Source organism: Monodon monoceros, unplaced genomic scaffold (assembly GCF_005190385.1).
Source record: "Monodon monoceros isolate NGI ecotype Baffin Bay Population unplaced genomic scaffold, NGI_Narwhal_1 Super_Scaffold_10, whole genome shotgun sequence".
Lineage (NCBI taxonomy): Eukaryota > Metazoa > Chordata > Mammalia > Artiodactyla > Monodontidae > Monodon > Monodon monoceros.
Genome location: NW_021703766.1, coordinates 34181425 through 34204113, shown reverse-complemented (window position 1 = coordinate 34204113; position 22689 = coordinate 34181425).

Genomic DNA, 22689 nt, shown 5'->3' with positions numbered 1-22689 from the left:
TCAGAATTTCCTGAAGTGTGGTGGTGAAGGGGATCTGAAACTCTCTCCCTCAGACTACCTGTGCCTTTGATAGAGGGCATTAAAGTGTTTAGACTGGAGGGAAAAAAAGCAAATCTTTCTAGGTAATTAATGGAGGTTTATGTCATTCAGCTGAAGATCAAGCTTTGCTTTTTTCCCCCTTGAATATAGGTGAAAAGAACAGGAAAGTGAAAATGATTCTTAAAGGGCTAAATTGTTGTTCAGAGTGGCACTTCTGATGCCTTGGTAAAATATTCCTGTCTGATGTCTAAGTGGTAAACTGTGAGTTTTTTAAAAAGCAGTCTTTGTGATCTGATAAGGCAGCATGTTCTAAGAAAGTCTGTAAGCAGAGTGTCTAACCCTCCCTGTTAGGCCCTCCTTCCTGTAACACGCTCTCTGCTCCTCTGCTCACCAAAAAGACACACGTTTTTGTCAAAGCAGTTGACGCCTGACACTGGGAAGAACACCCGTCTCCACATACCCGTCCTCGGACTCTGCCTCCTCGGATCTTACAGTTACCAACAGTTGGTGATCTTTAGAAATGCTCACAGTTTCAGATAAGCCCTATACTTGAACATTCAAAGAAAGAGAGATTTTACAAACTAGAAGGATGACCTAAGAGAACGGCAGGAAAGAAGCCACGAGCATCCAACAGTCTCTCATCCAGAACGAAGGTGACCAACAAGCCCAGGCGAAGAGAAGGCCGCCCCCTAGGGGTGGCTCCCCAAGGACACGCTCCTTCCTGCATAGCAGCAGTTCTCGGTCCTGGCTGCGCACTGCGGTTACCTGGGGGGCTAGAAAAATACTGACGCCTGAGGCCCCTGCCACGCGATGCTGTGGGGAGGACGTCCAGGAGTAAATGCATTTGGAAAAGCTCCCAGGGGAATCTAACTAACGTGCAGCCAGGATTGGGAATCACTGATGTAGTCCCAGATTAGTGACCGAAATGGGTAACCGGGGAGGTAACGTTGGTGGCACACTCCGCCAAGCTCATGGTCTTGGCATGTTCTGGGGTCAGCAAAGGGCAAGGATTCCTTGTGAAGGGAGAGGCTTTGGCAGGAAACAATAAGTCTGTATTGGAGCAAATGTCCCCTTCTTTCTGTGACTTCCTGACTGCTTCTTGCCCTGCAGAAACCGCAGGGAGCAGGACAGACATAACTGTCAGATAAATGCCTGGCTTTCAGGTCCCTCCTGGCGTTAATGAGATTATGGTGAGAAAAGCCACTTGCAAATGAAGTAAATACTTGAGAGAGAATCAGAGGCTGGGCAATCGCGGGCCTGGGCAGTTCCACCTTAAAGGAGGGCAGGAGGGGCAGTTAGGGAGGTGTGTGCCAAGATCAGGGGCAGCTGAGAGACCACAGGCTGGCCAGGGCTCCCAAGTACAAAGACACCAGAGAGCCTTGCATGCCCCTCACACCTCTGCCACACACCTCCATCTCCTACAGTGCTCCCAGGACTAAGCAGAGTGGGGGAGCAGCATGGGGAAGGGGAAGAAGCCAAACAAGGGTGTAATTGAAGTGAAATCCCAGATGCAGCCTGGTCACAAGAGGGGCTTAGGCACAAATTACATCTCAGGGTTTGTCCAGCCTTGGGACAGAGGGTGCGAGGCTTGTGTGCTTTCAGGGGAGCCGGGCATTGGCTAAAGGCCACCCGGAAGGCTTTGGGCTCTCTGCGGAAGGGGTGCAGCTCTAGGGCCCAAGGAGCATCCGCTGAAGGTCACAGGTGGGAGCTGGTAGGAGAAGAGTCTACAGAAGCTGGGAGATGGGTGCACAGCGGATGAGGGGATCCGGGAGGTCTGGGCTGGGCACTGACAGTATTTGCCACGCAGGCCAGAGCATGGTCTCCTAAATCCATTAGTTTAGCACCGTGTATGTCTACAGCATTGACAAACAATAGAGCGTATTTCTACATTTTCCTCCTCTGATACAGTAGATTTCCTCTTAATACCTTTCTCTTTCTTATTGCCCATTCCCTCGTTTTCCTTGTTTTTTGTTTCTTGTTACCACCGAGTGGAAATTCTAGAAGGTCAGGGAGAGAATGTGACTAAGGAGGCCACTGTAACCTGTTCTTCAGTTAGGATGCTAGTGGGAGAAAGAGACAAGATACCCAACCAAGGGCCTTTGTAATGGGGACGCTCACACACACAAGAAGCCTGGCAGCAGGTGGTCCAGGTTTGACTCGCTTGTTCAGCAATGTCAGGGCTCTTAGTAAGGGTGTGATATTGTGATTTATAAGAAGAAATACGTATTTGGTCCTATATCTGGCACAAAGCTCCTAAAACTCTTGGAATCTCCCAAGAGATAAGAGCAATAAAGGTGTTTTGTTATGTTAATGAGGTGACTTTTAGACCTCCATCCTAAGGATGGAGGCTGGTTGCCAAGAGAACCACAGTCCCAACCCCCGCCCCCATCCCTAACCTCCTAGGAGGGGAGAGGGGCTGGAGACTGAGTGCAATCGCCAAAGGCCAATGATTTCATCAACCGTGCCTATGTGATGAAGCCTCCATAAAAACCTGAAACGATGGGGTTTGAAGAGTGAGCACATGGAGTTGTGGGGAGAGTGGTGCACCCAGAGAGGGCATGGAAGCCCCGTGCCCTTTCCCCACACCTGGTCCCGCGCACCTCTTCCATCTGAGTTACATCCTTTTATAACAAACCTGTAATCTAGTAAGTAAACTGTTTCTTACTGGAGTGAGCCACTCCAGCAACTTAATGGAACCCAAGTAGGGGGTCGTTGGAACCTCTGATCTACAGCCAGTCAGAAACAAGCGGGGCTTGCGACTGCCATCTGAAATGGGGGTGTGAGGGCCGTCTTGTAGGATGGAGCCCTTAACCTGTGGGGTCTGATGCAGCAGCATCCAGGTAGATAGTGTCAGAATTGAGTTGACTTGTAGGATACCTGGCATCAGAGAATTGTTTGGTTGTGTGGGAAAACCTCCCACACCTATTGGAATTGGGTGCAGAATTTTTTTTTTTTCAAGATGCAGAATTATAAAGGGCTGCTCTACCATCCTCTTGGCCTTCCCTCCGTCGTGGTGGCAGCAGGGCTGCAGCAGTCCCTGGCATCATGTCCTCACACCATAAAATCCAAAATCAGGGAGGGAGAGACTGGCTTTCCTCATGCATCATTCTCCAATCAAAAAAAAAAAAAAAAAAAGGGAAATCTTTCCCAGATCCAGGCAGAGACTCCACTTTACAGCTGAGCTGTTGGTCAGGACGGTGTCATTTTCCTATCACTTAGCCTTAGGAGGACTGAGAGAAAGGAGTATCTGCCTGCCGGTCGCTGCAAAAGGAGGGTGCTGGTCATTCTCCAGTTGTCCCTTGGACCCATCCTCTGCCCTTCTCCACCCTGCTGCCAGCTCTGTGCCCTTGGAGGCTGATATCCATGGGTTTCATCACCAGGCTCCGCCCTTGGTATCTGAGTGGGTTCAGCCCACGGGGTGGGGGGGTACCAGGAAGAGATGGGAGGGATCAGGGAGAGAAGCTGGGGCATTTCTTCCCTCTGCTCCAGCCCTGCCAGGCCACAGTGTGGCAGTGGCTGCACTTCCCTACTGAAGACCACGGTCAGGGAGATATTGCCTTGAGTGACCTCCTGAGGTATTGTTCTGCCTTTCATACTTAGATCCATAGTCCAGTTGTGACTTTCTCCCTGTTTCTTACTTTGAAAGTTTTCAAATCTACTGAAAAGTTTAGAATAACTTAATAAACACTCATACCCTCCAGCTAGATTCCCCAGTGGTTAGTGTTATGTCACTTTTTCTTTATGCCTCTTAATATATAGATACAGATATAAATAGATGGAGATATATGTATAGACAGATAATGCACTGAGCTGTACAATGTTGGGTTTTACTGAACGATTTGAATGTTCTAGACAACTTGACATTTCACTCCTAAATACTTTGGCATGCATCTCCTAAGGATAAAGACATAACACCCCCAAATTAACCTTAATTCAATAGTATCACCCAACTGATTTTTTTTTTGCTTAAAAAAACTTTCTTGATAATCCTGACATTAGATAATGCTTTGCAGCTGACAAAGCACACTCACCAACATTATTTTATTTCATACCCACAGTCACCTTCTTAAGCACCCGTTATCATCCCCATCTTATAGGTGAGGAAAATAAGAATCAGAGAGGCTAATGACCCACCCAGGGTCACACAGCATGACTGGGATTCTGACTCCAAATTCTATGCACTTTCCATGACATCACCACTCATTTTGGACAAGGTGTTAGTTTTTCTAGAACTTATGCCCCAAAACATTTCCCTTATTTTTTTCCCCCTCCAACATTCTCATTCACCAGAAATAATGAGGATGCCTTTCTCCACCTTCAAATAGCGATACTCTAGATGTACTGGTTATCCACCTTGGCCTCTGCTTGGTGTGGAAAAAATGCTAGGCAACACGTTTGGACACTGCATTTAATTTAAGCTAGGGTGATTGATTACATAGTATTTCTTAGCTGCCTTATGCTTGATTCGCCCCTTCCTTCCCTGGGCACAGAGTGAAAGAAAGCTTCCCTCCTGGGTGGCAAGAACCTGGTTTATACTGCTCAAGAAGCAGGAGAGGACAGGTGTCCTTGACGCCCAACCAGGGCAGAATCTTGGACTCCCAGCTACCAGATCTCCTCCTGAGGACCTCCCCAGTCAGGCCCTTTCTCTCCTTCGCCACTGTCACTGTGCCAATCCAAGCCACCTCGACTCCTGCTAGGAGACTGCAGCAGCCCCTCCCCCAGTCTGCCCATCTTCATCCCCTCGCTTCACTCTGAACATCATCAGTAATGTCTGTCACCCTGGGAATAAAGTACAAAGTCTGTGCTGTGCCACCTCCTGGCTGCAGCTCCCACTGACCTCGCTGCCTCATCTCCTACCACGCGCCCCTGCCCACCCCAAGTTCATGCCAGGCCAGCCTTGTTCTCCTCAAACAAGCCCAGGTCCCACCCCAGCATCTCTCTACCTGCTTTTTTCTCTCTGCCTGCGGTGCGTCCCCATTTCCACCCCCAGCTGCCCGAATATGCATCCTTCAAACCTCAACTTAAGGATCCAGCCCTGAGCCCCACAGCTGGATCCCCCAAACGCCTGAATCACACCCTGTGCTTTTCCTGCATGCATCCCAGCGTCTTCACATAAGAAGTGCTCAGCAAATTGGTCAATGATCGAATCCTCCCAACTCCTCTAGAGAAAGTAGTGAGGCCCAGAGAGGAGGGGTAACACCTAAAGTTGGTGTCAGAGCCCAGGTGAGCCCAGGCCTTTCTCACCCAAAGCCTCAGCCCTCGCTCCCTCCCTTCCTGCTTTATCCTGTCTCCTTCATCTGGGAGCAGTGGCCCCCTTGCTCTGCCATCATCACGGGGCATGCCCCACTGGAGGGGGGTGGGAAACCCCCTCACCTTCACTTCACATCTGCCTTTCAAACCATAGATGATCGTTTATACACTCATTTGGTCACTATTACCGTTCACTTATTCACCAAATATTTATTGAGCAAATTATATGTGTGACATTATGCTATTCATAGGTGAGCAGTAAGCAAAACAGGCTGCTTCCTTCAGAGAGTCACTATGTAGAAGGAAGACAGACCAAATCGCATAAACAGACAGTGAGTGTTGAATGGTGGCCAGAGGGAGGTGCCAGGAAGGAACCCAGAGGGCAGAGTGACAGAGGAGCAGTGGTCCCCACCCAGCATCAACCCTCTCTCCCTCCTAACAGAACCCCCGCTGTTGCATTCAGCTGTCCATGGCCTCAAACGTCCCCAAGCCGGGAGAAACCATCCTAACCCCCAGGCCCCAGGGTGAACCTGACTGGCCCAAGGGTAATTCTACCCCTTGCCAGGGACAGGCTCCGAGAGGGAGCATGTGACCCGTATCAGGCCAATGAGACAAAGGTAGTTCTGCTAGGGGAGACAGGGACCTAGGAAAGCGTCCTTGCTTTAAGGAGAAAGCCACAAGAAGAGATGGTCGTTCGTCTTCCTCTGGATGCTGTTATGTCTGGCTGTGACGGCTAGAAGTGCTGCAGCCTTGTGCTCCCAGCCTGAGGGTGAAGCCAGCCCTGCGCCCGGCTGAGCAGAGAGGTGGAAGAACCAGGTGCGTGGTGCTGCTGTATCGTGAGGGTGCTGGAGCCCTCTGATTTCCCATCCTTGTGAGATTTCCTTTTTTTATAGCCCACCTAAAGCACCAAAATTGACACAGAGATGCGGGCTGTATCTGCTTCCCTCGTAGTTCTATCCCTAACTCCTGCCACAGTGCCTGGAACACAGTAGCGGCTCAATAAATCATTTTGGAATGGGTGGTATGTGTTAGGTCAGATTTCCCAGAAGCAGACTGGTAGACAAGGCTTCATGTGCAGGTGTAATATTATGAAATGCTCGTAGGGGTCTCATGAGGGGGAAGCAGAAGTAGGCCAGGAAGTGGGGGCAGGGGGAGAACAGGAACAGGATCAAACAAAGCCCCCAGGGCAGCTTCCACCTGATCCCCCAGGGAACTAGACCTAGGAAGCTGGGCTTTTTTTTTTTTTTTGCGGTACGCGGGCCTCTCACTGCTGTGGCCTCTCCCGTTGCGGAGCACAGGCTCCGGACGCGCAGGCCCAGCGGCCATGGCTCACGGGTCCAGCCGCTCCGCGGCATGTGGGATCTTCCGGGACCGGGGCACGAACCCGTGTGCCCTGCATCGGCAGGCGGACTCCCAACCACTGCGCCACCAGGGAAGCCCGGGAGCTGGGCTCTCTTAATCCTACTCGTCAATCTCTGCCTGAGGGCCACCCCGGGGGATAGAAACTACCAGTCCCTTCCAGCTCTCAGCGTTCGCAGTTAAAGTGGTTCCCGGAGCACAAGAGTGGCACCTGCCACCCCCTGGAGCCAAAAGTACAGTGAAGCTGGCACAGAAGTGATGAAGAGACCAAAGAGGGTCCGGACGTGGGCCAGCAATGGGGGCCACAGGTAGATGAACGAGTAGGCCTTAGCGTGTGTCCACAATTGATTCTCAAACAGCAAAACCGAGGCAGCCTCTGGTCTGCAAATGCTCCCACCATACCCCTCCTCCAGCCAGACGGATCTTTTCCTGCTGCCCACACAGGACGGCCAGCAGAAGCCCCCAACTTTTATTAAAATGGAAAAAAAAATCTTTGCATTTCAAAATTATTATTGTACTTTGTTATTCATCTTGAGATTCTTTTTGCAGAGCATCAAAACCAGATCATAATTTTATGATGAAATATTGATTATGCATCTATATTTGTATGCAGAGCTCCATACTATGTAGATAGACCACCCACCCTGTAATATCTTCCACTTGTCAATATGAAGATGGATGTTCCCCCCAGGCAAGTTTTGATAAAATACTTGTGTTGATATAAAAAGACATTAATGCCAATGCAAATCAATACCTGCTTATTGGTTTGGGTCTCTTCTCCTCCCCGCAGCAGCTGGCTCCAAGAGGGGCTTCCAAACAGCAGTAGCTCCCAGCCAGTTTGCATATTTCTTCATTACACCACGTGAGTGGGAAATGTCAAGGGAATGTGGACTGGCAGGGGGCTGCCCACACCCGCTCCTGAACCGAATCGGGAAGGGAATGAAAATAAAAGCAAACAGCCTGTAAACAAATCTGAGAGACACTTTATTACTGTCATTAGCAATGCGCTTATCCTGTCTCGCTTTCAAAAAGAGTAATATTTAAACAGCAGAGGAACCAAGAATCATCTCCATCCTTGTCAGGTTCTCAGCATACGCCAGGAACTAGGTCTCGTCTTGACTGTGGGCATCTGCCGTGTCTGCCTGCACAGCACTTACTGTCACCTGAAACTCCATGTATTTAGTACTCTCTAAAAATCTCATTTATTCTCTGCCTTCCCCCCCATGAAGTAAGGTCCCAAGAGGCAGAGCTTTTCGTTTGTTTACTGCTGTATTTCCTATGTCTGGATGCTGAATTAATTTCTTTCTGCTTCATTCATTCATCCAACAAATTGAGCAACTACTATATGACATGACTCTACTGGGTTCTTGGTGAACAAAACATTTTTCCTGGTGAAGAAACATTGGCGAACAAAACAGACATTCTAGTGGGCTAGAGGACAATAGAGATAATAAATATACAGGAAGTTAGAAGGCAGTAACTGCTATGGAGGGGGCAGAGGATGTGCAAAGTAAGGACTGGGAATGCTGGGGAGATGGATTCTGATTTTAAATTGGGTGGTCAGGTGCAGCTTCAGAAGGTAGCTTTGAGCAAAGCTTTGTAGGAGGTAAGGAAATGAGATACACAGCAATGGAGGGGAGGGGTTAGGGATTTCCATGCACCTGGAATAGTGCAGATATCCTAGGGCAAGAGTATGCCTGGTTTATTTAAGGAACAGAAAAAAGTGAGTGGCTAGAATGGAGTGAGTAATGTTTGGACAATTGAAGTAGATGGGTGATGCTGAGGCTTCTAGGGGCCACCTTGCCCCTAACAGCTGCCCTATGGGAGACCCCATATGAAGAATAAACAGGGTCACACAGAGCCCCCTGGATCCAGCCACGCCTGAAGCAACTTCTACCCAACATCTTTTCTGTGCTTGAGCCAATATATTCCCTTTTTAAAGTCACTTGTAACTGAAAGAGACCTGAGAAAACAGTCTGAAACCAAGCAACTAGGACGTTTGAGTTGCTGTGCCGATGGTGGGTCTCAAAGATACCGGCCGGCTGGCTGTGGGACAATGGGAAATCCAGCCTGGGAGGGCGAGGCCTGGAAGCCATCTGTGCAGGGGAGGCCTGGACAGCTGACAAGTGAGAAGGAGTCTTTCAAATTTGCAATTTTCAAGTGTCAGAAGGATGCTGTGCCGCTCCTCTGACACTCGGCCTCTTAGGCAGATTCTCCCTGTTTCCATCAACACATCTGCTGTGTGAGGTACAGCCTTTGCACTCACATGACCCAGAACCCACAACTGAGAATGAGAGCTCAAGGTGTTAGTTTGTCCAACAAGTCACATTCAGAGGACCAGACAGGCCCTTCTTCCTCAGTTACCAAAGTTGACATAATACTTTCAAAGGATTCTATTCAACAGGTGCTTTGAACGGCTGCTCTTCAAGATGCTGGAGAGTCAGAAACACACAACTTGGCCTGTCCCATAAAAGATAATCTAGTGGGTGAGGGGCCCTTTAAATCATTTCATTCACATTTATTCCATGCTAAAGGCAAGACACTAGGTGCTGGGGTAGAAACTCCCAAAACAGGAGAAGGACAGACATTCGCATGTGATACTGGTATGTGATCACCCCACCATTATTCATTCAGCAAACTTGAAGTCGGTACTTCCTGTGCACCCAGCGCTCTTAGGCATTGAGGATGCAGCAAAAGCAAATGGGCAAGATCCCAGTTCATGTGGACTTTATGTCCTAGTGGAGCATGACGATAACAAAGTGAAACTAATCTTTTAAAGAAAGGATGACTTCTGAAATTGTTAAGTGCAGAGAGGAAAATATATCAGGAAAATATATTCCAATAGAGAGATACAGGGGAGTATGGGGCAAGATGGAGAGGTCCGGGAAGGCTGAGCTGAGCCCACGTGCTGGGAAGGAGCCAGCCTGCAGAGATGCAAGGGGAGTGCTGTAGGCAGAGGGAATGATGGGTGCAAAGGCCTGAGCAGAAGCAGGCTTGGCACACCTGAGGACCAGACTCAAGGCTGTGTGGCCAGAGCTTAGCCAGTGACGAGGAGAGATGGGAGATGAGGTCAGGGTGAGTGGGGCCAGATCATGAGGGGTTCGGGTTTTATCCTAAGTGCCGACACCTTTATTTCAGGGTGATGTTGGCATACTCCCACTCAGATAAATTAACATTCTCGCCTTGGCCGATCATTCGGGTAGAAACAAGAAATGTACCCAGCAATGCAAAAAGAGGAGGGTTCTGCAATTTCTCAAGATCCAGACAATGGCACCTTGTGTTTGTTTTGTTTTAAAGAGAAGAAAGCCTGCAAATAAACAGAACCCAAGACTGAAAGTAAAGGGGCCACAATAGAGGAGGGAACCACACAACGCATGTCACAAAGTGAAGAGCAAGACCAAGGCAGGAGCAGTTCATCCCAGGCGAGGGACTTGGGAAGGAGTGGGTGGGCCCTGAAGGACGTGGGGACGTTGACCCCCCAGAGTGGAGAGAGATGTACCCGCTCTGGAGGCAGCAGCATGGGACGGGGGTGCAGCGAGCTGGCCAGGAGGATCAGGGTAAACGTTGGGGTTGAGAGTGAGGGAGGAAAGCCGGGTGCTGGGAGCAGATTTAAAGTTAAATGGCTGCCGTAGACCTTGCGTAGCCCTCTAAGCTTCTGTCCTTCTTGGGGGGGGCTTCAGTCCTGGGCCCAGGGCAGACCTCACCAGGCCTCTGCTTCGCATCTGGGCTGTGGCAGCGTCAGGCTACAGGAAGGATGAGGTCACAGGCTTACAGCAAATCACACATCTAGTCCTTGGCCGTGGCTGCTGTGTTTTTGGCAGTTGGAAACGCAGGAAAGAAGTTCATTTTTCTGGGGCTTCCCTGGTGGCGCAGCGGTTGAGAGTCCGCCTGCCGATGCAGGGGACACGGGTTCGTGCCCCGGTCCGGGAGGATCCCACGTGCCGCGGAGCGGCTGGGCCCGTGAGCCATGGCCGCTGAGCCTGCGCGTCCGGAGCCTGTGCTCCGCAGCGGGAGAGGCCACGACAGTGAGAGGCCCGCGTACCGCCAAAAAAAAAAAAAAAAAAGTTCATTTTTCTGTAGCAGCTACAGTGATGAAGCAGGGAGAAGCGACTGGAAAGGTCAAACATGCCCTTCACCTACTCAGCTCATAAACCCGGGGAGAGACCAAGCCCTGAGCCTTTGGGAGGAGAGTAAACCCTCCGCTGTGCCGAGGCTGCAGAGTGGGAGTCAGGGTCGGTGCATCCTGGGGGATACCTCCTCCTGTTCTAGCTCACCAGGCCCTCTGGCTGAGCTTTCTGAACAGGGTGGGCAAGGAGGAGATGTGCCTCTAGGGTTCAAGGGCCAGGTGCCTTAGAGAGGCAGGTTAGGGTTGTGGTCAAGAGAACGGGCTCTGGACTCAGAATGCCATCAGTTCAAATCCAGAATGGCTGTCATCCTAACTTGAGGGTGACACCGTTGAGGCTGAAACCAACCAATAAGATATTACAAAAGGAGGCCAGCAGCGATAATGAGGCCGTTCCTTCACCATACTAAGAGAAGCTTCACTGAACCGCAGAGCAGGTAAGAAGTGCAGCAGCTTGAATGTCTCAGGTGGGTTCCCTGGTAGCAGGCACGAGTGGGGGGCAGAGCCCAAAGGTAAAGTGTTAGTGGATTTCTGCCAGCATTATCTGGGACTGAGAGGGGTTTCCACTCCTGAAAGGGCCTGAATAGCCCTTTCTAGGAAGTTTTATCCCAATAGCCATCATAGTTTGAAGACAATGTCATTAAAACTATGAACTCCCTAACTCTAGTTCTATGCCCACCAAGCATCCTTCTTATTTCAAATTAGCTTCCTATGTTATGTGCGAGAGAGACTGTGTTGACAGAAAGAGGGCCAACTGACTATTTCTCTTGGTGGGCATGTTTTCATTAATAAACCAACTTCCCAGCCTCTCTCTCTCTCTCTCTCTCTCTCTCTCTCTCTCTCTCTCTCTCCCCCTCTCTCTCTCTCTCTCTCCCCATCTCCCAGACGAGCATTAAGCCAAACACTAGGGGATGTCCCTACTGTTCCGACCCCCAAGGTACATATTGCTTTCCCACAACCCCCTCTCCTCCTCTTCTCCTGTGCCCACTGTGCTCCACCCCTCCTGGTATATCAGAGCTCAACAGGGTCAGGTCAGAGCTTGAAGGATTCTGAGAGCCCACTGAAAGCAATGACTCCTGCACTGAGGTTCACAGAAGTAGCATTGGGTCCTGTGAATTCTTGGCAAAAATTCAGAAAACCTAAGGGAATCCACACATTAGCCGGTAATGAGACCACAAAGACTAACTACAGCATCAGCCACTCCATTAAACTGGGAAGCTTAATACTGTTTCTATCGCACAATCGCTCCTAAATGTCTTTTATTAATAAAATTGGGGAAGTGAATTAGTTATTCCTTAATAAGTGCAGAGTGTTTAGTTGACAAAATCTTTACAAAGAAGAGGATCCACGAGCAGTGAGAATACTAAAAGCTGTCCTTGTTCTATGGGGTCAGAAAAACTGAGCTGCCACCCGCCCCCCCTCACCATTTTACAAGTGAAGAAAGGGGACACAAAAACATACTTTTCCTCAAGTTTCAAATTTCCATCTCCCTTAAACTCTTAGAATATTCTGTAACCCTTTATAGCCTATAGCAGCTAGAATCATGAGGGATAGCCTCTCTAGAGTCTGTTTCCTTTTTCTGAATTCACTCAAACCTCAGTGGATGATAGATCTGACCCTTGAAGTCAATATTACACATAAATAAGACTCATCCCCAGTTCACCTGCTATTCTTGGTGGGAGGGGAGGGAGGGAAGGAAGTGGTTCAATAATTTTTAAGTGGGGGAGAAGGGTGTAAAATGACACTCCTACTACACCAGTAGTTTCTCCATATTATTTAATCTTCACAGCAATCTCATGAAGAAAGTATAATTTTCCATTTCACAGATAAGAAGATTAACATTTGGAGAGGTTAAAAGACTTTCCAAGGGGACAAATGTTTAGAAGTAAAGCGCAGTTCTAATGTTTAAGTCCAAGTTCATTCCATAACAAGGCTCTATAAACGCCACTGGGTTCAGCACCATGAACAGAGGCAGACCCCCCCAGAGTCTTCACTGGGAAAGGACTGGGGGCGGAGAGGGTGGGAAGTTGGGTGCTGAGTCCCAGGGAAGAACTCTAACTACAGAAATGCCTGAACAAATAGGAAGGGGCCAGGGCCAAGGAAAGAGCTATTATCATCATAGTCTCTTCACATCTGCATCAAACTCCTCTTTTGAGAAGCATTTTCTGTCCTCCTACCAACTACTTAAGCTAGAACAAGCATTGTCATCTGTACAATGCCATTCCCAGACTGCCACCCAGAGTTCTTATAAAACACAGATGAATCAATGGATGGAAAAGTTATCTGAAATTCATAAACATTCACTGTTAAGGAAACACCTGTAGGATTGGGATTCCCCCAATCCCAGTGACTTAACACAATAGACATTTATATCTGGCTTGGGTAAAGCCCCAAACAGGGATCCCTGATAGCCATGAAGCTTGCCTCCAAGAGGGATTCTGGTACCGGGTACCCCTGGGGTCCTTCCTCCTTGTGGCTCTGACACCTTCCAACATGGCTTCCTGTGTTTAGGTTCCTGTGTTTATCGAGCTAAAAGGAAAAATCATGAAGAATATCCAGGGAGATTGTTATAAGCTGAGTCTGGAAATGGCACACATCACTTCTCACATTTTATTGATTAGAACCCAGCTCATGGCCACACCTACCTACAAGAGGGGATAGGAGGTGTGGTCTAGCTGTGGGTACAGGGAGACGAGATGAGTTTAGATGGACACAGAGCAGTTTCTCGCTCCTGTGCAAAGCTAAGTTGTCACAATCACATGATTCTTAGCCCCATTTGAGAGCTTGAAAGTGGGAATAAACTAAGGACAAACCATGTTAAATATCTTGACTCCTGGGCTTCTACTGGATGAATTCTGCATGTGGATAATCTTGGATTCCCTAGCTGGGCATCTTGTGACCTCCATGGTACAAAAGCGGGGGAAATTATTACAAGCTAGAGCTGTTAGATCATTAGATCCCCCAGGAAGGTATGTATATCTATATAGATAGGTAGGTAGAGAGACGATAGATACATAGATGATGATAGATAGATAGATCTACATTCCTGGAGATTCTAATTCAGCTACCTGGCATGGACCTGGGATGTGTTTTTAACCACAGGGGATTTTTCAGGACTCTTTCAGTTGCAAGTGGCAGAAATCCAACACACATGCTCTTAAGCAAGACAGGAAATGCACTGGTTCATGTAATTGTGCCAGGGATAGGATTAATTTGGGTCATGGCTGGATATAGTTTCAAACGGTCTCGTTGGGACACCCCAGCTCTCCATCTCTTACCTGATCTCTTCAGTAGAGGATCCATTTTCAGGCAATCTCTCTTCATGGGTCGAGGTGGCTACCAGCAGCTCCAGGCATACTTTTTTATCCACAGTCCCAAGAGAATACTGCTCTTTCTCAGGAAAAGTTCCATAAGTTATCCCTTTGGAACTAATTGTTCCGGCTTGGATCACATGCCTATCCCTAAGCCAGTCACCGTGACCTGAAAAATGGATCCTCTGACTGTCCAGGTCATAAACCTGTGTCATGAGCCCGCCCTGAATCTGGGGGTGAGGTCCGAGCCATACCGCACACATGGACTAGTTTGAGGTGGGGGTGGTTCCCCAGGGACAACCAGGGTGTTATCCCCAGAAGAAGGGGGGACTGGGAATGGGTGCTGGGCAAGCATCAGCAACAGAGATTCTCATGCACTAGGCTATGGGGGGCTTTAAGAGATGTGGGAGCCCTGACCTTCATACTCCCCACAGGGCTGTGGGCAGGTCCCTCAGACCTGCAGAGAGGTCTCTGCTCACCCAGCTGCCTGATGCCTTCTGTTCCTACTCTGGAACCCTGTTGAGTACTCTCTACATTGAACACATGAAACTGGCATGACCCTCCAGGCTTCCTTTGTCACAGGACAGGAGTGTACCAGACCCCTTCACCCAGACCCTCTCAGCAGCCCTAACCCCAACAGGCTTGGCCATCTTCCCAAGGCCGAGTGGTCGGTTGCCAGTGGCACCAAGGACTTCAGCTGATGGTGAGTTTAAGCAGAGGTTTATGACCTGAGGCCTCTGGGCAACAAAGAACCCACAAACCCCTCAATCTGAAGTCAACACTCGAGTGTATGTACATAATGTATGTGCATGCTTCTCTCCACCTGGGGGAAAAAAAAAACCCACAACTTTCATCAAGTTACCCAAGGAGACATCCTAAAAAGACTGAAAACCACCAGTGTCAACGATGGCTTCTCTGGGCATCTGCTTCAGGTATTTAACGGCGAAGTTTCATGTACCATAATACGCATTCTGGAGAAGCAGGGAGCCACAGGCCAACTTGAAACATTCTTAGATCAATGTTTCCCAAAATGGGTTCCTTGGAAGATGGATTGATGTGATTTAATGTCTAATGAAAGGAACACAAACATTTCATGTTCAAATAAGTTGGGAAAATGCTGAACATGAACTCATGGGTTATCCATCTGGGAACCCCCGGTCCTCAGGGATGTATGTTTGTGGAGGTGACTTTGAGTTTGTGCTGCTGTAAAGAGGTCTGGCAGCAGCAAGCATCTGAAAACTTCAAAAAGGGGGTGATACTTAGAAGAAATCATTCTCTGTTCCTTGCCTGAGTTAGAACAAACAAGGTGCCAGTATGTTTGCTAGACCCCCCGGCATCTCTGGATGTCTGTGAGCTGTGGAGGGGCAGATGGGAAGAGTGAGGGACTGGAGTCAGCACGCCCTGGGAGGGCTCGTGACTCTGGCACTAACTGGTTGCGCAGTTCAGGCGTGGACTTGACCCCTCTGAACCTCAGCCTGTGATCTGTAAGAGGGTTTGATGTGAGGATACAGTGAGATCGTGTAGGGAACGCACGGTGTCTGGCACTCAGGAATGCCCACCCACAGGCAGCTGAAGCAGAAGACTGTTTGGAGGTCTGGGGCCTGCAGAGCTTCCTTTGCTCTGGCAGCTCCAGGAAATGCCCCACTTGTCCTTACCTACCTTCTCCTCTTACCTCGACTGTCTCCTGCCTGCTCTCTACAGCTCCCCTTTCTCTCCCCCTCAGGCTCCTTTGCTGTCACTCTGGGGACCGCCAAACACTGCTGGCCCTCTTTCCTGCCCTCTTGTGGCAGCTGAGGGGGTAGCAATGGGACGATGCCCTCCAAGGCTGGCTCCCTCCCACCTGCCTTGGCATCTCCCCTGGCTCCCCCTTGGGTCAACAAGCCACATGGAAGTGGATGCAGAGTCCTCACTGTTGGCTGACACTCAGACTGAACTTGAGGTCACCCTTTGTGATATGTCACCAAGAGCGAACAAATCCACGCCGCGTCTATTCTATCAGAGCGTGTTTCTATCTGCATCTGTCATTGCTGATTGCATTTGAATGGGTTTAGTCTCTATTTTAAATAAAAGATTTATGCCTTAGCTGTCAGAGCCTGCCTTCATTTGAAAATTTAATCTTGTTTCTAGGAGTCTAAATTAACTTATTAGATTTAGGCGTCCCTCGTGTGTCTCGGAGAGAAAAGGAGTAGATTCTCCTCTGCATACGGCCCTGTACATGCCACACAGTGGAAGCCAAGGGCGAGATGTGCTTCACCATCCAGCGAACCAAGGCAGGACAGAAGCCACCGTCTTGGACAGTTTTATTTGGTAACCTTGTGTCCAGGAAGTGTTTTTCTGGGTTCCCAGGTCTCTGGGCCAGCTTCCCGGCCATTAGCTTGGGGGCCTATGTTCCCTGCGCCAAATTTGCCCTTTCTCCAGAGTTTTGTGGAAGTCCCAGCAGAGACCCCCAGTGCGAGATCAACTGGTCAACCTTAGCTGTGTGAAGAAGTTCTGAGTTTCCTTCATATCTGTGTTGTATCTTCTACCCTCTCAGAGCGCTCACTAGTTAGACAACAGAGTCAGAAGGCCTGGGTCTGAGTCCGAGCTGTGTGGCCTCGGGCAGGCCACTTAGCTTCCCTGACCCTCAGTCTCCTCATCTGAAAGATGGAGGCAATGCTAATGCCCATCTCACAGGGTTGCTGTGCCTCTGAGTGAGAAAATAGGGGGGAGGCTCTTAAGAGCTGCTCTCTATAAGTGTGTAGCTACTTCAGCAGGTATGGTAGGGGTGCACATCTACCTCCTTTGGAGGTGAAGATGTGGATGCTCCAAGGGAGAAGTGTCTGCTTGGGGTCACAGCGTCTGTGAATGGCAAGTGAATGGCAAAGCTGGCCCAGAACCAGGAATTCTGATCCCAACCCAGTGCCGTGGGCTCTTCCCTCCTCCCCCCACCGACCCCACCCCCATCTCTGTCTCTGTCTCTCTTCCTCTCTTTCCCTCTCTCCCTGTCTCTCTCTCTCTCTCTGCAGTAGACTAAATTGTGCCTCCTAAAATTCATATGTTAAAACCCTAACCTCCAATGTGACTGTATTTGGAGAGAGGGTCTTTAGGAGCTAATTAAGGTTAAATGAGGTCACAAGGGTGGGGCCCTAATCTGATAGAACTGCCTGCTTTATACGAACAGGAAGAGCTCGCTCTCTGTCTCTCCCTCCCTCCCTCCCTCCCTCCCTCCCTCCACGAGCATACACTAAGGAAGGCCTTGTGAGCACATAGTTAGATGGCGGCAGCCTACAACCCAAGAGAAGAGGGCTCAGAATGAAACCTGCCTTGCTGGCACCTTGACCTTGGACTTGCCAGCCTCCAGCACTGTGAGAAAGAAATTTCTGTTGTCAAGCCACCCAGTCTATGGTGTTTTGTTATGGCAGCCCAAACAGACTAATATACTGTCTCTCTCTGTCTCTGTCTCTCTCTCTCTCTCTGTGTGTCTCTCTGTCTCTCTCTTTCTCTCTCTGCCTCTGTCTTTGTCTCTGTCTGTCTCTGACTCTGTGTTTCTGCGTCTGTCTGTGTCTGTCTCTCTGTCTCCCTCTCTCTCTCCTCCCTCCCTCCCCAGCCGTCCCTGACTTTCCCGTAGCACTCTCGCCATCTGCTGGTCAGTCTCAGGTTAGCAGGCAAGGTCCAGGGCAGCCCCTTCCTCTCTCTCTCTCTCTCTCTCTCTCTCTCTCTCTCTCTCTCACACACACACACACACACACACACTCCCTAGCCAAGGATGGGAGCTGGACGGACTCTCACCACCCCGTCATTTGCCCTCCCTCACACCCAAAAACCGGGCGCACCTCAGCACATGAACAAACATTTATTTTTTGTTATAAGCTCAGGGCTACAACTGACCCATCCCTTTACCGACCCTCACGCCCACCTACTCACTCATTGCCTGGCACACAGTAGGTGCTCACTAAATGTTCCTTGAATGACTAAGGGAAGACGCTTCCTTTTGGGAATTTCACAAGTTCTTCTCTTTGGGGGCTCTGAGCTCAGGAGGGAGAATGTCTCTTCGTCCTGGTGGGACCCCTACACGCTCACTCACACAGGTAGTACCCACAGTCACACCCTGCACACAGCGCCAGGCACCACCTGCCCGGGTTACAAGGTGACGGATTGGGAGCCCCGTCTCCTGCCTCATTAGGTGACCTCACAGCCAGCTCTGCAAGGCAACCTGGAGCAGGGGACATGCATCTCTTGGTTTGTCACTTGGCAAAACAACTCAAGGGGAAGGAAGATATAGTGACTGTCTCTATAATTCAGCTGTCTCAGCCTGGGAAGGAACCGTTATCTGAGGGGGCTAATTAAGATGAATCTATCCAAAGGGAGAAGAAACCCCAGCTTCAGCTTTCTAACCTAGAGGCTGCTCTATCACTCCAGTTCCTAAATCAGTCCAGGGTGTTAGAGGAAGAGGAGGCTCCTGGCCCAGCGTGCTCAGCCAGGGTCCTTTCGTCCTCATCAGGCCAGGACAAGGGCGAGGAGAGTGAGGAGCTGGCCTGGGGCGCAAGATTTAAGGCGGTGCCACAAACAGGATCGTGCAAGGTGAGTATCACCCATCCTTCCCTTTGCTCTCCTGTGGCTCAGCACTGTGCTGTTACTGATCTCGTCTTTCTCTTTTTGATAGTCTATTCATAATGGACTTTTTTGCATGAATTTTGATTTTTTTAAAATATTGCATTAATGAAAGGACTTAGATATCTGCACACCCATGTTCATGGCAGCACTATTCACAATAGCCAAAGGATAGAAAGCAACCCAGGTGTCCATCGATGGATGAGTGGATAAACAAAATGTGGTATATCCACAGTGGAATTTTATTCAGCCTTAAAAAGGAAGGGGCAACTATACTCCAATAAAAATTAATTTAAAAAAAAAAAGGAAGGGAATTTTGACACATGCTACAGCATGGTAGAAACCCAAGGACATTATGCTAAGTGAAATAAGGCAGTCACAAAAAGACAAATGCTGCATGACTCCACTAATATGAACTACTTAGTCAAATTCAGAGAGACAGAAAGTAGAGTTATCCTGGGGGCTGGAGGAAGCAGGGAATAGGGGATTAGTGTTTAATGGATACAGAATTTCACTTGGGGAAGATGAAGAAGCTCTGAAGATGAATGATGACGTTGGCACAACAATGTGAATATACTTAATGCCACTGAACTGAACACTTAAAACGGTTAAACTGGTAAATTCTATGTTATATATATTTTACCACAATAAAAAAATACTGCATTAAAATATTGATCTTAATTGCTGAGATTTTTGGCGCCCTCTTAAATGTTATGTCAGAATTAAGTACCTCTTACCTCAGCCTTGTCTGACCCTGAATTCCTCACATTGTCCCCATCTTACAGATGGTGAAACAGAGCCTGAGGCATGTTATAGGCCTGCCGAAGGTGACCTAGAAGTTTCCAGGTAAGCCAGGAACTCCAAAGCGAAGCGCCCAGCTCCCAGCTAAGGATTAAGTCCGATACAGCTCCCCTGCCTGCCCACCCCCAAGACACTTCCAGGGAGCTCTGTGTGCACCACCATCCTTCTGGAGTCAGCTATTCCTTGGGTGGAGTCTTATCCCACAAATAAGGACCTCAGCGGACCCAGAGATCCTGCAGCTCAGCCCCTGCCCACTCCTCCTCTTGTAAAGACCCCATTCCCAACAGCTACAACTCTCTGCTCCCTTGCAAAGAAATCTCTAGGACCGTGGTCAAGTCCATTTTCACACTCCATAACTATAACAATGGCTGCTACTTTTTCCCCAACATCTATCCCCTCTCCTTCTTCAGTGACAGAACCCAAATTTAGCTGGCACAAGTTGCCTTGAATAAAGGCTTCATTTCTTAGCTTCCCTTGCTAGCTGGGAGTACCCACAAGCCTTAGATCTGGCCCCAAACATGGAAACTGAAGCACCATGTACAGGTTCGAAGATGTGTCCTTATAGAGAGCAGCACCCCCTTTCTTCCCTTTTCCTCCTTTCTGTTGGCTGGAAAGGTAGGCATGATGGCTGGAGCCTATGCTGCCATATTGGAGGATGGAGGAGCACAGGATAGAAGGGGACTGGATCCCTGACATGGTCAGGGCCAGGGCAGCCCTTGCCAACCCACCTGCACACTTCTGTGAGAGGTTCAGTTCCCCAAAAGTCACAAGTCACAAGCCCTGCAGCAGACGAGCTGACCCAGCCTCCCTCTCCACAGGGCAAGGACTCTATGTAGATCACTTCCCAGCCCCTCCTGGTCATTTCTGGAACATTTCCTAATAAATTACTTTCACAGGAGTCTTGGGTGCAGGGTCTGTTTCTGGAAACCCAACCTAGGACTTCCTTCCCTCCCCATTTGGTCTTTCATAGCCTGTATGGTGTCCAGGTAGGCTGTAGTACAGCTGGTCCCGAGGGTCATTCTGAACCATTCACCACATACTTCAAGTGAGAGAGAAACTTCTGTCAAGCTTAAGCCACTTCTGTGTGAACTTGGGAAAATCTCTTGGCCCCTCTGGCTTAGGTTTGCCCCCTGTGTAATGCAGATACAGCCCAATGAGGAAATAGACATGAATGAATTTGGTGAACTTGAAAGAGGTATGTTGTGGACCGAATGTCTGCGTCCCCGACCCCCACCCCACCAAATCCATATGCTGAGATCCTAATCCCCACTGTGATGGTATTAGGATGTAGGGCCTTTGAGGAGGGAATTAGATCATCGTGGGATTGGTGTCCTTGTCAGAAGAACACCAGAGAGTTTGCTCCTGTCTCTGCTCTCTGCCATGTGAGGACACAGCAAGAAGACAGCCATCTGCAAACCAGGAAGACAGCCCTCACCAGAACCTGACCATGCTGGGCCCCTGATCTCAGACTCCCCAGCCCCCAGAACTGTGAGAACTAAATCTCTGTTCTTTAAGCCATGCGGTCTGTGGTATTTTTGTTATAGCAGCCGAGCTGACAAGGTACTTACCGAATTATCTGGTGACTGACCAATCCCATGAAAACCAAGAGCTCCCCCAAATCAATGACGGCCCCCAAGCTCGAGATGTTTATTTCCAGCAATTCTGGCCGAGAAATTGGGTTCCTCTGATTTTGCCATAGGGAATGTGACCTGAATGTCCTCTATTCAGAGCAAGGCTGTGGGGACCATGCCCCTACCCTCCACACCATTTTCACATCACTGCTGCTCCCCAGATCCCCCCACCCCCACCCTGGGACCACTTTGGCCTTCAGCCTCCCAGGTACCCCACACCCACCCCGTTCACAGCCATGTCTCCTCTAGGCTAAGAAGTGACGGAGCCTTGGGAACAGGCTCCCACAGCAACACCTTCAGCAGGAATGCAGGCACATGTCCCAGCCCCAAGGGGAGGCAGGGGGTGGGAGAGGATACCAGAGGGAGGGATGGGGACTAAAGGGGAGCAGGGCCAACACCAAAGGATAGAAACAGGCCGCTCCCTCCTAAACCATGAGCAGAGATAAAAGCAGTCATGGGTGGTGTGACTGAGCACTTCACAGTTTCCAAAGCACTTTCTCATGCACTATGTCTCTTATTCCCAGCAAGGACATAAAGGTTCAGAGAAGGCAGAGATGTCACCACAGTCACATGGCAGCCAGAGATAGCGCATTGACCCACCTTAAACATTCCTCAGAATTTGGAGAACATCCTAGACACTTGCACCCTCAGCGGTAGACCTGGAGGCAACAGTGAAGGGACACTCACCTGCTGACCATTTCCCAGCGATGGCCTGGCCCCTCAGGGAAGGGCCTGGACAGATGTTGGAGGTGCCCCCTCACAGACGTGGATAACACATGTCCCTCCTAGAAACTGTACCTGGCTCAGTGAAGGGGACATATCTGTTGGTTTTGGCCTCTGTGATACTAGCACCCCAATATTGCCTTTGAGAACCATCCCTCCCCACAGGATACATTCGGAGTGCTTAGCCAAGGGTCCCATCCGGCAGAGGGGTGATCATGTGAGAGAGGCTCAGCCAGTCAGATTGTCCCTATCACTTTTACACAAGTCCCAGATGCACAGTCGATTTCTGGGAACCCAATCTCCCCACTTGGACTTTCACAGGCCATGTGATGTCCAGCCAGGCTGCAGCACACGCAGGTGAGGTCTCCCACCTCACACCAGTGAGGGATGATGGCACCTGCTGTGAGCCATTGCTGCCCTTCGTCCTCTTCCCACCCTCTTATCACTTTCCTCCCCACTCCAGCCTCCTAGACCTTAGTCAGCTCCACGGGCTCCCCCAGCCCCTTCCCATCATAGGACCTCTTTCCAGGTTCACACAAGGCTCAGCTCCAGCAATGCCCTCTCAGGGAGGCCCTCCAGGACCACCTCGAGATGGAACTCTACCAAGCCACCCCCAGGCAAGCTGAAAGCAACGCAACGAGAGAGATAGCAGAGCATCCCTGCAGAAAACACTCTCGAACTTGGTCTTGAAGGAAGGGGAGGATTCAGACTTCCAGAAGTGAAATGGGAAGAGGGTAGAGAAAGCATTTATCAGCCAAGAGCATGGCAGCTTCGGGGTCTGCAGGCAGCATGGAGGTCATGAGAGATAGAACTGGAAACATAGGCTGGAGTAGATCAGGGGCGCATGGAAGTATGAGGTGAG